This window comes from Ictalurus punctatus, chromosome 12 (assembly GCF_001660625.3).
Source record: "Ictalurus punctatus breed USDA103 chromosome 12, Coco_2.0, whole genome shotgun sequence".
Taxonomy (NCBI): domain Eukaryota; kingdom Metazoa; phylum Chordata; class Actinopteri; order Siluriformes; family Ictaluridae; genus Ictalurus; species Ictalurus punctatus.
The window spans coordinates 32,053,422-32,068,782 of NC_030427.2; positions in this window are offsets into that span (position 1 = coordinate 32,053,422).

Here is a 15,361-nt window from a genome sequence, read left to right on the forward strand (position 1 = left end):
AGAACAAAACATTTTTACACTTTACAATACCCATGTGTGCTTCATGGATTCCTTCTAGCATTTCACTTCTCATTTTGTTTGCCACTACCAGTTTTGCACTTTTGAACAACAATCCATCTGTACAGGTCAACTGCTCTGTAAATGTCCAGTACTGGTGAGTGGGCTTTGGTACTTGGCTCCATGAGTTTGGCCATCCGTTCTGAACTGACTAATCTCAGTTCCTTATCCTCTGCAGATGCTAACTGAAATTGTTCTCTTATCTTCTCTGAAACAGGTAGCTGGTGCTCTATGTAACTTACATCCATCATGTCCTCTTCTCTGCTGTCTTGACTGTGCAGCTCCCTTCTTATTGCTGTGTTTAGATCTTGAGGGTCTATGCATATCCTAATCTTGTTAGGTTATACTATTGTCACTGTATTATTTACTAGGCTTGTGGGCCTAGTCTGTTTTTTGATGACGACCATCTCTCCCATGTGTTTCAGTTCTGTTTAAATGTCTTTTTTTCCAGGCCCCTGGCACTTTCCTCGGAGAACGAATCACTGGTATGACCTCGGGATTAGTCTGAATTCTTGTGATGAACTCCTGGAACACAACCCAGTCCTATGAATAAATGTTCAAATTTTCTCTGAATGTCTGTTGTGGTGTTTTATTTTACTTCAAAAATCGAATTTATTAGACCCAATTTTATGCACGATGCTCTGCCCAGTGTTGCATAAGCATATTTCTAAATTACTTGAAATTCCAGAGTGTAAAGCTTGTCTTTGTATTGCTATTCAAGGCATTGCTGACCCAATGGCGATATCTTGTGGCCAGAATACGTCACTAGTTTACATTGTGATTTTCTCATGTCATTTCTGTCAAGTTTCAACACGTCCAGATGTTTCAGTGATAGGACACTACAAGTTGCACCTGTGTCTAGCTTTACAATCCATTTCTGGATGTTTACCTTGAGGGTTTCAGTCCAGTGTTCAGTGTTAAGGGTTATGGTGTACATCTGAGATTATAGGACAAAATTATTTCAGTTCTGAAATTCACACATAGTTATCACTGGTTTATATTATTCTTGTAAAGGATATCATATATAACTGACTGCTGAAAGAATGGAACACTCTGTAGCCTACAACTAAAAAGTGCATTAAACAGTTGCATTGACAAGAGTGCAGAAAATGGTTCTATTGGGTTCTATACGGCTGATTATATTGGGGATATATACCGCTCGCGTCCCTGTACACCTCACCGAGTATTATAGTAGATATAGTATAGATAGATACGTTGTTGATGTTATGGTCCTTGATAGATTTAGTTTGTTTAAACTATAGATTAGTTCATTTAGTCCCCGCTGGTTTTTCCACTCCCAGTCCATAGTACTAGTTCATGTTTCTTGTTTTGTGTTGTAACCCTGTTTTTTGAGACCGCGACTCTGATTCCTGCTTTGCCCCATTTATGCCTGTTTGCCGATTGCCCGACCCTTTGCCTGTCTTGACTACGTTGACTACTTGACTACGTTTTTTGGATTACTATTTTGATTTGTCTGCCTGCCCTTAAATAAATATGGGCAGAGTAAGTAAGACAGGTGGAGTTCTCCTGTTTTAGTTGCATTATGGACGTGTATTACAGACATGTAAACACCTTAATCACATTATGAACACTGTGTGAGAGTTTTCACCGCATATTGCGACAGGACACAATCACACACGGCAGTTTTATGAGTCCCAAACCACATACCTGCCTACTATAGGCCTGTAGTGTGGAAAAATACATGTATCACGGCTACTATATAGACGGTAAGTACGTTTTTTGGGACACACCCACGGCTTCAAGCAGTCGTCTATTAGCACATATAGCATGACAAATAATTAACTGCACTTAAAGCGTTCGTAAAAAATAAATAAAAACACCCAAAACTGTATACGGTATATACATAGCGAAGACAAACTCTATGTTGATACGTGAAATTCTGGAGGGATGTCGAACGGCGTGGCACGGTAACATAATGACGTGTGCTGTTAATCTAATTATGTTTTATAACATGTAAAACGGGAACATGACAGGAGTATTCTAAAAGCGACTCATGTAAACACCTTAATCACATTATTATCTTACTCAGAGTAAGGTCAATAATTAGATTACTGCTGTCCATGTAAACGTAGTCACTGATTATACACACACACACACACACACACACACACACATTATACACAGTAAAATCCATAGTGTTGAATTAACACCCAGTGTTTATATGAGTCCAATGTACTCATATAAACACTGTAGGGTGTGGATTCAACACTGTGGGTGTTAAATCAATACTGGCGATTTTGCTGTGTCCAGTGCATCAGGAAAGTATTCACAGCTCTTCACTTTTCCCACATTTTGTTATATTACAGCCTTATTCCAAAATGGATTAAATTCATTATTTTCCTCAAAATTCTACAAATAATACCCCATAATGACAACATGAAAGAAGTTTGTTTGAAATCTTTGCAAATTTTTATTTTTTTTTTTAAAAGCACATGTACGTAAGTATTCACAGCCTTTGCCATGACACTCAAAATTGAGCTCAGGTGCATCCTGCTTCCACTGATCATCCTTGAGATGTTCTACAACTTGATTGGAGTCCACCTGTGGTAAATTCAGTTGAGTGGACATGATTTGGAAAGGCACACACCTGTCTATATAAGATCCCACAGTTCGGACGAAACCCCCAACTTCTCAGCCACCACTGAAATGGTCTTCTGTGCAATAGGGCCAACTGTATGACGTTGGCTGCTGCTGCCATAAGCTCCAGTAGTCTCCCATAGAGACTGGAGGGGATGCCAAGATCCAGCTTTATCTTGATTGGGATAGAAATGCCCTCATTGTGGTAGAATCCTTATAACCTCTTTACTTGATACTTTACGCATACTTTACTTGGGGTTCAGCCTGAGCCCCAAGCTCTTCGTGTGGGCGAGAACAATATCTCAATGTTGAACTGCCAGTTCCCTGGATCGTGCAAGAATTAACTAGTCGTCCAGGTAGTATAGTACACGGATGCCCTTTAGTCACAATGGAGTCAGAATGACATCCATGCACTTTGTGGAGGTGCGAGGGGATAAAACTAGCAATATTTCTATGTGGAAATATGCACCTTTTACATCTATCGTCACACTTTGCCTTTATAATTGTTATTATTTAATTGTAAACACAGCATAAAGATGGAGGTGAAGTAAATGACACTTGGTATCATGTCTATAATATAGCAGATTTTAGATGCAAAACGTAAAAGAGATCAGCACACACCTGTGATTTTGCAGACAAATAATAACACAAAGAGAAATTTATGGCAAACTTGTTATCAAATAAGAAATGACTGAGCACAAAGTAATCCGTTTTTTAAACGTTAATATGTTATAAGGTGTATTAGCAAATAATGCAACAGTTACTTCACATAACAATTTGAAGTACAAAATAAATTTTCCGCTTTGTCACTAAGGCAGAGCATTAATTATACACAAGAACATTACATGTGTTCATAATATTTGAATTTTGAGTATCTTGTTTTATAGGATTTTATTGTTAATTCACTCAGGCGTAGTCTGCTTCCTCTTCCGCTGTGAATCCACTTTAACAGCTTCTTGAATGCTCTTTATCTCTTCTGGAGCAGCAGCAGGGAGAATGGCGAGCAGCTCTTTGTCAATCTTCTCCAGTCTTGCAGCACTCTTCCTTTCAAACTCATCCTTGTTCTTGAGCACAAGGCATAAGATGTCTTTCTGAGGCTCATCACAGGAGTTCTGTAACTGCTGATGCTCAGAATGAAACTCTGGCTATTCCTTGTCCATGGCCATCAGTTTCTGCAGAGAGCTGACACGATCCATTAGGTGCTTGGTGGACACCTCTGTGTAGGTTGCTGAGATCATGTGGACAAGGCTGGCGATGTAAGTGGCTTGAAAGGCTTGATTATAGAGCAGATCCTTAGAGAAGCGCTTTGAGTTGTAGGAAAGTGATTGTGTCTCCACATCTGAGAACACAAAATTTTTAAGGGTTATGTTCAGGCTGGTTTTCACAATGTTGGACACCATTTGAAAGAAGCGAACCATCTTCTCCCACTGCTCCTTCACTCTCCCCATGGCATCCATACCTTTGACCAGCATTTTTATAGTGGTGTTCAAGTCTATCACTTTGACCTCACAGTTCCTCATGGAGATCAGGATTTCAGTCAGCTCCTTTTGGTTCTTCTCCATGTTCTCTATGTAGCAATGTGGCTCTTATTTTCATTTGGTACCAACTACACCACCCCGAAGAAACGGGGAAATAACCCAAATAAAGACAAGCAAGTTCCACTTAGAACAGGCAAGAGGCATGGGTTTTCATATAAAAATAGATTTATTTTAAAAGAAACATCCAACGCAGTCAGGCATTTGTAAAATAAAACAGTCACAAGTTAACAATAATAATAGGAGGGCTGAGGCTTCCTGTATGAAGGGCAGGCTAGTACGACAGCACCAGCTATGCAAAAGGGAAAAGCACCCCACTAATCAGAATCATACCCACCAAATTCACTGCAAATAAACTCAACAATAATGATGACCCTTAATTAAGTAAAGCCTAAAGGTGCAGCAAAGAACCCCCCAGCCTCAGGAAGCTCTCAGCTCCTACAAGCAGAAAACAAAACACAAAGTCAATTACAATATGCTCAAAGCAGACAAACAAAAGAATAAAACAAAACAAAACAAAAACAAACTTGCTGTCACAAAAAAAACACAGATAACCCCACACTCAAACTGATTGCAGGTAGCAAAGTTTACCAAGACTGACCAAAACCACTACCACATAGCAGCATCAGCATAACTGATACAGACTGTTACAACACAGTTGAATTAAAGAAAACTGATCTCAGTGACAGTAACCAACACGAAGCAAAATACTAAAAGAAAGCAGAACAAAATAAAGCACATCAAAACACAAACAAGCACAAAGTAAAAGACAAAACAAACTAAAGCAGCTCCCAAAGCAACCACGCAGCAACGTGACTCCGCGAGTGAGGAGGAGGAGCTATACCGAAATGACCACACCTCACTCAGCCCGCCTTAACGCATGCAAAATCGAGGACCTTAAGAACAAACAGGTGTTACAACCTCAATTTGGAAAGCATGCAAGATAGTTTAGCTCAAGTAACAGAACTAAACAATTTACCTACTGTGATCCGATGACATGATACTCACGATGGTACATACGAAAGTCATGATAGCGTCTTGAATAGTTGTGACGACAACATCTGGCACTCCGACCGGAGCTACGTTAAATTACCATGCTACACAGTTGGGAGCCTTGACGGCACAGCACATCACACCTACACGCAGTCTCTGTAGCCCAACGTCACACTAAACAAGCAAATCACATGGTAAATGGACAACGCTAGCATCACACAGCTAAGCAACAAAGCTAAAAACACATCCCTCTGTAGCCCGTAGCAACGAAAGGAAGTGGCGGGTTTTTGACCATGACACATTCTGAGAGGCATAAACAACCACTTCTATACTATGGTAGGGAGAGAGCCCATTGGCCGTGTAGTTAATAAGGGTGACGTTTTTAACCACGACACGCACCCCACCACATCTACACGCTTCTCATAGATCTCTCTGGTCTTGTCCAGTTGAGCACGGCTCTGCTCTATGTGGAAATTCTCTGATTCCCTCTCTGAAGCTCTCATTTTAACTTCCTTGTAACTTTCCTGAGTTTCCTGAAGTTGCCTTTCCATGCTTTTCATTGCTTTGTCTGAGCTTCTTCTGATGACAGTTTCCTCAGCTTGGCCTCATCCACTTTCTTCTCGATAGCATCCAGCTCCTCCCCATGAAAGCCGTCAGCATTTACACATGCTTACATACAGTAATGTATTTGAAATAAGTAATGCATTAAGACTCATATTGTAGTTGAGTAAAATAGTTCATATGCATAACATAGTTGATTGAATATTAAAAGCAGAATAGTATGTTTATGTAGGTAATTTAATTACAAAACCATAACAAATAAATACAGCATGCTTTATAAGCTTATTATTTGTAAACACACAGATATGAAACATGATCTTTAAAGAAATCCCTTTGTAAACTTCTCATTTAACAAACAAATATGCAATCATGTGTTTTATAAATAAAGCATTTTTAATTAAAAAATACAGTGGATTTTTCAAATTAGCTCATTAGTAAATTAGTTGTTCTTTTCTTTTCTTCCTTTCTTATTCTTTTTTCTTTTTTTTTTTCAAAAGACAATATCTTCTATAAGAAACAACAAACCCTCAAGGCATTAAAGATATCTATTGAATTAGAATTATTGCAGATGTGTACTGAGTCATAAACATTCTGTTTTATTGATAAAAACACAAAGGGAGAATTTAGCACATAAATCATTTTGAAAAAATTGTTTGATAAAAACATTAACAGAATCACAGCATAAGGCACAATATAACATGACTCTGATCAACAGCAGATGGCACTGTAGGGCAAGAGTTCTCATTAATACAGACACAATATCAGAAAGACAGGAGACGGACAGGTGTCTGTACCAGGGATCAAATTGGCGCATTGTTCTGCTTCTAGTATGATGTTTGCAGTGACCTTGGACTTCCATTTCACTCCAGTCACTCCAGTGACCTTGACCTTGACATTAGTTTTTAGCAGGGATCATCGCCATGGTAACCTACACTATATGGCTAACCTGCTCTTTTTAACACATTTACACAATCAGTAATGTTCCAGAGCTTCAGCACCACATCAATGTTGTTTTTTGTGGTTAGTGTAGGTTTACATTCAGCTCCACACCTGCTTTACTCCATCTTGAACACTATTGGCTGTTTGCTGCAAATGTCTGGCTTTTATGTGCACGCGCACGCTGAGTAAACCTTGATTCAGGGTTAAAATCTGGGTTTACTCATAAAGTTGATAACAGCTTTATGAAAACTATTAACCTTAATTAATTGGATTAGTTTGGTTTTGTCAACTCTAAACTTACCCTGCAACTCTGAGTTTGTTCAACTCGCTTGCCCTCAGGAGTTTTTAGTTTGTTTATTTATTTATTTATTTATTTATTTATTTATTTATTTATTTATTTATTTTCTTATAAAAGCTTTTCTGAGGTTTATTCTCTCTTTTGTTCTGCAGTGCCATTTTGATTGTTTGTTTGTTTGGTTTTCAACTCCAGAGGACTGTGTAACCATCAGTTGTACACAACCTTCAACCATTGTGCATTCATGTAAATGTTGTCATGGTGATAGCTTCAGGTGTTTCACCTAAAACATGAATGTAGGAACAAAGTATTACTTGTATTATGCTAAACAATGAATTAGGACAGCTTTCACCTCAAATCAACATATTTGTTATGTGCCATTAACAGCAGATAGCTAACATTAGCATACATTAGGTGTGTATTTATAAATCAACATCTGTTTTCTTTCACAGCTGTGGCGTGCCAAAATTGTAAACTTTATTTTTTACTAGACAGAATGTTCCAGTGGATTTGTGGTAAACTTTGGGTTGTTATGGTGATGGAGGCCCAATTTCACATCAAAACTCCATAGAAAAAAAAAAAAACATCCACTTTGCCTTTATGATTTTTTTTATTCTTTAATTGTAAACACAGCATAAAAATGGAGGTGAAGTAAATGACCCTTGGTATCATGTCTATAATATAGCAGATTTTAGATAGATGCAAAAAGCAAAAGAGATCAGCACACACCTGTGTTTTCCCAGGCAAATAATAACACAAAGAGAAATTAATGGCAAACTCGTTATCAAATAAGAAATGACTGAGCACAAAGTAATCCATTTTTAACATGTAAGTAAGAAATCTTTCGTTTTGTGTACTGCTAAGATAATGAAAAGTGTAATATGTTATAAGGTGTATTAGCAAATAATGCAACAATTACTTAAAATAACAATTTGAAGTACAAAATAAATTTGCCGCTTTGTCGCTAAGGCAGAGCATTAATTATACACAAGAACATTACACGTGTTTATAATATTTGTAATATGAGTGCAATTAGAATGGACTATTTAATGTGAATTAATTAAATGTAACAAAAGTGAATGATACAAGTCAAGCTGATCCTGTAGAAGAATATTTTCCAGTTAACTGCAAAAAAAGAATTATGTAGAGACTTTATGTATATTGACTTTATATATATTATATGATGACGGAACAACACGCTTTGCGCTATACTGCCTTTTCCTCTGGTGTAGCTCGTGCTTGGAGCTATGAAACCTGTAAACAAGGAGTAGTTTCTGTTTTAGAGGAAAATGCACAAAGTTTTGAAGTCGACGCCATTGCTACTGCTGCTTGTTTCGCTGCATGGTCCGCTCGCGCGTTACCTAGGAAAACATGATCTAATTTGTTAGTGTGTGCATCACATTTGCATACTGCAATAGTTTTGGGGAGTAGGACTGAGTCCAGCAGCTCAGAGACTAGTTTGTGTTGGGCTATGTGTGTTCCTGAACTCGTCAGGAAGTTCCTGTGTTTCCAAATTGTCCCAAAATCATGTACTACCTCAAAGGCATATCTACTGTCTGTGTAGATATTTACTGACTGTCCCTCAGCATGTCTTCATGCCTCTATGAGGGCGTACAGTTCAGCTGCTTGTGCTGAAAGGTTTGAGGGGAGACGGCCTGACAGACCATCTTGTGTGCGGTTATTACTGCATAGCCCACTCGATTTTTACCTGTCTCTGGGTCACATGACGCTGACCCATCCACAAAGACAATCAGATCTGAGTTTTCCAATAGAACATCTTTCAGGTCGACTCTAGGAGAGCAGAGTTCGTTAGTCACTACAACACAATCATGTGGTTACCCTGTCTCCCTCTGTTGGAAAAAGAGTAGCAGGGTTAAGGACAGTACATCGTTTTATAGTGACATTCGGCATGTCTAGTAGTATAGTGTTATGGTGCAACCACAATTGGGTGGAAAGGTTTGAGGTTTTCTGTTCAAGTAGGAGTAACAACACCTCATCTGGAACCAAGAGGTTCAATTCTGAGTAATCTACTAGGTCTCTGTGTGACCGTGGATTTAGATTTACCACCAGGAACACATTTAAAGTGTTCTTTAGATTTATATTTATTCAGTAATTAATCTGATAAGGGATTTGGCTATAGTGTTGCTAACAAGTTTTACATCTGACATTACGGCAGTGGGGCTAATTTTATAAAAGTAAAAGAAAAAAATGAATATATTCTTCATCTTGCCCACTTACATCGTTTGAAACAAATAAAAATGAAATAACACCTCCTGCACCGCACAATACCTTCAATTCCCAGGAGTTGAAACTCTCAACATTTTAGATGAACACTGTATAAAAGAACAGGAAGGAACAAATCACATAAGAACACAATTTAAATTGAAACATTTAACATCGTAAATTAGCAAAACAAACTAGCTTTGCACCACATGGTGTTGCATCATACCATCACAGACATTACATGCGATATAACTCTCTTAATATGATACTTTGTTGCCATAAACTAAGAAAACATACATCCAGAAGTGGTCCATCCATCCATGCCATCTCTCTGAGTGGTGCTTCTAGACTGGAATAGTTTAGAATGAAAGTTCTGAGATACGTACACATAACTAGGAAAGAGAGAACTTGTTTCTTCATCAGAGGCTTGGGAATCTTGTGGATTGCAGCTACTTTGTCAGCTGAGAGTTTCTTTCCCTTTGCAGAAATGTCATGACCCAAGAAATCTCATTTCTTTTTGTACATACTGTAATTTGGAGAGACTGGCTTTGTGGCCTTCTTAGGCAAGATGCTGCAACAATTTAATGGTGTCAGTTTCACACTGTGCCCTGGAGAAAGTGGTAGAGGTGCTAAGCTGTCCTTTAGCATTTGATTATATATCGTTAGTGACTCTCAATACCCTTAACACAAGCGAGTGAAAGTGTAAGGACGTCCGTCAAATATGAATGCAAACCGAAACTGATTGTCTTTATCAAGCGATATACTGAAAAATGCATTAGCTAAATCTACGACTGAAACCCATTCGCTATTTGCTGGAACCTGGCTTAATATAGTATAGAGATAGTATATATATATAGATAGTATATAGTATAGAGATTTTTTTTTTTTCACTAGTTTACACTAAATGTCTAATATTCTGTTCTGTTGGAAATATGCCTGAACTGATATCCCCATCCCACCCACCCCCAGATCAGGAGTGGGTAAAGACAGACTGGTGATCTGATCTATATCATATATACGTGTACCTTAGATAACGCCTCTCTGAACGCCATGGTGGGACGTTCCCGAGCTGAAGTACTGTACAAGTCCTAAGCATTAGATCACCCCAATTACTCTTGTATACACTTTCCATACCATCGTGATCTTTGCCTGACGAAACCATACACAAATCATATTTGACATTTGGGGCCTAATTCTAAAATCACCACATACCAAATGCACAACCGTTTTGTCTCACTGCCATCACAAAATAATAATGTTTAAACCTTAAGTAACGTAGTCACGGAGGGTGTATATATTTTTCCACACTACATGAAGTTTGGGGATCCTTATAGACTGTGGAACAGAAGTGTACTCAGTGTGTCTCCGCCGTTTTATTTCATATTGGAGTACAACCATTTTTCTTTTGTACCATTAAGGATGAAACACTTGTTTCTTTTAAAACATCATCTTTAAATGTTTTTCTACCTCCTAACGAAACCCTCGGACTTAAGACACGATCATTGGAGCTGTTGACGCCCTGCTCAGGGTTAAACAACAACGTCTTTACATTACCTTCATTAATAAATTGTCAAACTAACCTCTTGGTTTTTTTTAAAAAAAAATTTTGGAGCAAAAGTCAGGTCCTCTCTCATTTCAACAGGTCCTCTTGTTATTGAATACACAGCAATCTTCTAAGGGTATTAGGATTTCTCGGAGCAGACATTGTAACAGATAGTTGCAGAGTTTCTTCTGTGTTTTAACTACGACGTCTTAACCATTATTTTAACACTGAGACACACGACTCCCTTTAATTCGGTAACAAACACATTTGTAAGAATTCTGGTCAGCAAAACCCCCAAAAGAACACCTGTGTCTCTCTCTCTCACACCCACCCCCCGCACACCCACATGGTCATCAGAGGTCATAAATGTACTGCTGGGACATGGGATGTCAAAGCATAGACAAAAGCTTATGTATTTAGCGATAGTTCTGTGTAAGTATCCTCGTTGGCGAACCATTTTCTGAAATCTCGTTTATAGTTTAAACAAAATGCACAACTCTTTTAAAACACCGTCTTTAAAAAGGTTTTTCACCCTTAAAATAACCTGGTTAGAAGGTAAGATATGTAATACATATTTTCATTTTCTTCAGGCATATTGTCACTTCAGTCTCCACAACGAATAACACCGATGGTTTTGACCTTTCTTTCAGTAAAAGAGAACAATGACATCATACAGCCTTGAAGGACTGTAGAAATGTTTTACACATCACAGTGTTTTTCTCAACAACGTAGCCAATAAATAGTTCAATTATTTCACAAACCTCAGTCTGTTCATTTCTTGACATAAGGATTACACATAGATCATACACATAGGGAGCTACACATGCATAACATGTCCAAAATTCTAATACATCTACCACATTCAGTCACCAGGTCTAGTATTTTCTGATAGATTAGTTACACAAACTGATAATTACCACAGAAGTAATTTCAGAAACAAAGATTCACTTAAACCACAAATGTACACATTGGTAGGGATCGTTAAACCCTGAAACACACGACTCGTCCCTTAATTCATTAACATAAACACACTGTAAGCATTCTGGTCAGCAAACCCCCAGGAAACACATGACTCTCTCTCTCTCTCTCTCTCTCTCTCTCTCTAACACACCCACACACACGCACGCACACCCCCACACCCACATACACACACACTTCAGATGTGTAGGACAGTGTGTATAGGCCTACAAGACATTGCCCGGAAAATGTGTCTTCTAGTTTAAACAAAACTCTCGATTCTTTTAAGCAGCACTTTAAATATTTTACATCCTAAAGGGTTAGGTTTAGAAGGCATGTAATACGCGCGTTTCTTATAAAACACCGTCTTTAAAACGTTTACCTCCTAAAGGGACCTATTTAGAAGGTATGTAAAAAGTTTTTTTTTTCCTTTTTTCTTTTTTACATTTCTTCGGGTATATCAATGTTTTAGAGTATTTATTTCAGTAAATTTTTATTCAAAGTAATGCCATTTTCTCAAAAAGTGCAATCAATAAAGTTTAATTTATTTCACAAGCTTACATTCTGCTCATTTATGTTCACATTCAACCATCATGTATTTTCTAACAGCGGACCTATACAAAACAAACCCCCACAATCTAAATTTAATGTGGGGTTGCAAGATAAAAATTCTAATTTATTGAATTAATTAAATATTTAAAGTTGTACACATTATTTTGATGAGTTGTGTTGACATAATAATGTTGATAATTACATCAACTTAATATTGTGTGTAATTTCTGCGTTAATTGATTTAAAACAAAATTTACATTGTAGTACATTTACATTTATTCATTTAACAGAGTGTTAGAGGACCTGTAGACTGAACAAATACTAAGGACATTACAATGTATCATTTCACTTACAATTAAATTCTACTAAAGCAATGAATTTGGGGCATGTTCTCAATAGTGATATGACCAATAGTGGACTCGTGTATAGGCTACACCTGCTAATACATTTGATGGACTATTTTGCACTAGTACACGTAGCTAATGCTAGTCATATTTAGCAGTGTAATTTGAATATCTACTCTTTAGTTTACCGTAGCAGTGGATTAGAAGGAAAAAGTTTCATTTGACAAATCTGTTCATCTAGAGAGGGCTTTTCAATTGTGCTATAGGAAAGATAAGCATGATTACATTTCTGCTTATTCATGTAAACCTCAACTACATTGTGTAATCTAATTTCATGAATTGATACATTTTTTATTTTATTTTTAAAAATCTTTTGTCATTCGCACACGTAGCCTTCTAGCTCCACAGCCTTTGGACTGTGGATAGTTCTATGAGAGATAAAAGTAGTAGACACAGAGTGTTTATTTTTTGTCTATATTGCTCATTTCATTCAGTGCTTTAACGTGTATAAATCCTGCAGAGATGTTACGTATGAGATTTGTAATGTAAATCACGCTGGATTTTACTTACTATTGTTATAAAACTTAAAGGCAGTCATTTTTCCTGTTTTAAAATACTGCATTCTACTGCAGACAATCTAAATGGAGAAACATAATTTTTAAAATGATTGTCAACTTAAAAACTTGTGTTCATAATTATGGTAATTTAGTACATAACACTTAAATTCCTTTTAAATAATGTGAAAATAAAGTGCGTTTGTGTGCGTCATATTTTTGTTTGGATGTGTAATACACATGGCCGTACCATGTATAGTAACATTTGTGTCAGGAATGGATGGGAACCCGATTTAACATAACTAGCAACGTTTCTGTCACGAATGGATGTGAACCAAATTTAACATAACTATATATATATTTATGACCTACCTCAGAGAGTTTCATATTCTATGTGAAAAGATAGAACATGTGTGTGCAACTTGTGTGGTGTGGAAAACACATGGCCGTACCAGGTATGGTCACGAATGTATGTGATCCAGATTTAACATAACTATATATATTTTTATGACCTACCACAGAGTGTTATAAAGAACATGTGTGTGCAACTTGTGTGGGGTGGAAAACACATGGCCGTACCAGGTATGGTCACGAATGTATGTGATCCAGATTTAACATAACTATATATATTTTTATGACCTACCACAGAGTGTTAGAAAGAACATGTGTGCAACGTGTGTGGGGTGGAAAACACATGGCCGCACGATGTATGGTAACGAATGGATGTGATCCAGATTTAACATAACTATAAATATTTTTATGATCATGACCTTTGATCTAGATATAGAGAGTTAGAATGTGTATCTTTTTGACCTTTGACCTATACCTGTCAAAACTAAGGTTATAATATATACAAAGTATCTCTCTCTGTGGGGGTTTTCTTGCTTTCTTTACCGGAAATATTAGAGTGCGCACTGACGAATCAGGACAGGGAACAATGACCCCTGCCTTCAATAATGAATTGAAATCTGGTCTAATGCCCTCAATAGCGTTGAGTCAGATTTGGGCGTGATCATGACTGGTGGTGCACTTCTAAAAAGGCCTACGTCATGTTTCCCTTGGGCACCTTCTTCAACTGTGGGTGTATCTCTAGGGGTGTGGGGCTTGTCCCAAGGTTCAGAAACATTCCCTTGTCATGACAAATAACATCCCGGTTAACCTTGCACATTTCCTGAAATAATTTTTAATAAACTCCCAGTGTTGGGCTGTACCACATGTTGGAGGAGGGTTTCTGTTCCCAATCTGTAATTTTCCCACTCTCACATAATCTGACCCATGGTCCCACGTCTTTCTACTGTTTGTTCTTTATTTTGGCTAATGAGACATGGGGCACTGATTCTGGGACAATAATATATGCAACTGCGTGTCACTTAATTTGACTGAACATGCACAAAATATAGGTACAGTTCTTCACTTTCTGGGATATCCATAAATCATTCTTTCTCAAAATTAAAGTCTCTTACTTCATGTACTTGCACTGTGCAATGAAGGGCAGAGGACAGCATAAAATCAACATACTTGTCCTTCATCGTATCATGTGCCAATGTCAACAAACGAGCACAGGCTCTAGGCTTGTTATGCATGGACCATTGATAAACACAGAGCTCTGTTTCTTTAACAAATGGAGTTCCCAAAGATGAGTCATCAGATATTGTTACTCCCTGAGGTGAGGACATCAAATTTAAGTGTAAAACACACATTAAGTCCCTACCCCGTAGATTTACTGGACATGAAGACGAAATTAGGAATTGATGGGTTACTCTTTTCCCATTTTCACATTCACAAACTAGCGGTTCAGAGAAACGTTCTAATACTGAATGTCCCACCCATGGAGTGCAATGACCGTGAACTCATTTTCGGGTATTCTTTTAATTCTCAGTGTTTTATTACTGAATACGTTATATGACACTTTGCCCATTAACTACAAGAGATATACATGGTAACTGTGTAAAAGGATTGGCATTATACTTTAAAAGGTTAAGGGTCATCACTGGTTCAGACGTTTGTGAATTGTCAGTCTGACTAATGTTGCATGTGGGTGTGTGCATATATTCCTGTTCTTTGTGAACTAACTGATAGTTTGGGTGTCTAACGTCACCTCTTCTGTTCCCAGGTGCCTCACCCTTCCCTTAGCTCTGCCCGTCAGTTCGCTTCTGCTCTGAGCAGTCTCTTGCAAAATGTCCAACTTTTCCGTAGTTGTAACAGTTTAA